The sequence below is a fragment of the Meleagris gallopavo genome, chromosome 13, assembly GCF_000146605.3.
Source record: "Meleagris gallopavo isolate NT-WF06-2002-E0010 breed Aviagen turkey brand Nicholas breeding stock chromosome 13, Turkey_5.1, whole genome shotgun sequence".
Lineage (NCBI taxonomy): Eukaryota > Metazoa > Chordata > Aves > Galliformes > Phasianidae > Meleagris > Meleagris gallopavo.
In genome coordinates this window covers 13301473-13303050 of record NC_015023.2, presented here as the reverse complement: position 1 = coordinate 13303050, position 1578 = coordinate 13301473, and positions in this window count along the sequence as shown.

Genomic DNA, 1578 nt, shown 5'->3' with positions numbered 1-1578 from the left:
ACTGTTCAGCTTCCTGGGAGCAGAAAGCTCTGCTGCAGGGCTTTGTCAGAGCCATGAACCAAAAGGAAAAAAAAAACAACAACCAATAACTGAAAGCAAAGCCTTCCCTTTCCCCTTAATGGAGGCTTTGAGGGGCGTGCGGGGCTCCAGAACAATTGTGCACTTTCTCCACACAGTGCTGTTAATGAAAGTCACACTCCTGTCTCTGGAAGCATCGTTTCATCCTCAGTTTCATGTCCCTTTGCCTGACTGGATGGTACAGCTGCACAGCACTGCAGCTGGCTGTTCCTTCCAACCCTAATGCTGTTTGCTGAGCTGTGCCCCTTTCCCTGCTCCTGCAGCAGAGTACCCCGAGTACAAAGGGAGCATGGGGGTATGCACTGCTCACTGTGTGTTTAAGCAGAGAGTCTTTTGGATGCCTCAGGAAGCAAAATAAGAGAGGTGATGGTCAGAAGCCTGACAATGGTCTTCACACGTGGACTGTAGAGAGCATGCAGGAGGGGGCTACATGGCTCCAGTTATCAGGGCAGCTATGTTCTGCTGTAGATGTTGCTTCTGTACTTATTCTTAACAGACTGAGCACATTCTGCAGTCTTGGGAAGGGAAGGCAGGAGGATCTGCCAGGTTAGGGAAAGAAAAAGAACTGTTTCTAAACTTAAACTACAAAACTTGATGGCAGATGTAACACCATGTAAGCACCCCCTGCCTCGCAGAGGAAAGCTGCCAGCAGTGTTTATGTACCTCTAATTTTGCAAAATAGCAACACGCAGCTCTACAGTCTGAGATTTTTACATGCATTGGAGCCCTGCAAGACTTCATCATGTTTCTGTAGGGAAGTATTGATAGCATTTGGAAAAGAGACTGGAACAAAATCTCTCAGGGGTTTATCCTGACCCTGCAGGTGCACTGCAGCATGGCTTTGGGCAGAGCACTTTCTTTGCCTTTCGTGGGGGCTCAGCCCATGCCCCATGCACCCAAACCTACGTTCTCACTGACTGAACATTGTAGAAAGATGAGCAGTGCCTCAGCCACTGCTGTGAGCACTCACCCCAGGTTATAAATACAACACCAGTGAACCGTTCATTAACAAGTTGGAATTACATTAATATAATAATGGAAGGGATGTTTTTTCTCACTTGGTTGAGGGAATAAATAACACTTACTAGAACAAAGCAATGGAAGCAACATAGGAGATAGTGTTTTTAATGAAATGTGTATATTTACTTGCAAAAATGTGCTACAGATGCACATGTCAGGTAATAAACAAAGGGCTGAAAATCCGTCTGATCAGCAAGTCTATGATGAGCTACTAATTAGGTGTCTCTCATTTAGGAAAATCCACTCCGATGATGGAGTTTTATCGGGGAGGGGGGAAGGGAGAGGGAGGGACAGGACAGGGCTATTCTGGAGCAGCGATGGGACAAATTGAGTTGCCAGCAAATCCACCCCCCACCTTCCGAGAGGTGAAGGCAGACCCACCAGCCCAGTGCCAGCTCCAACAAACCCTTAATGCTGGTAGATGTAAGGAGAAACAGTGCAGAGTGGGCTTCAGCTGAAGCCTAAAACCATTCTTTAAAA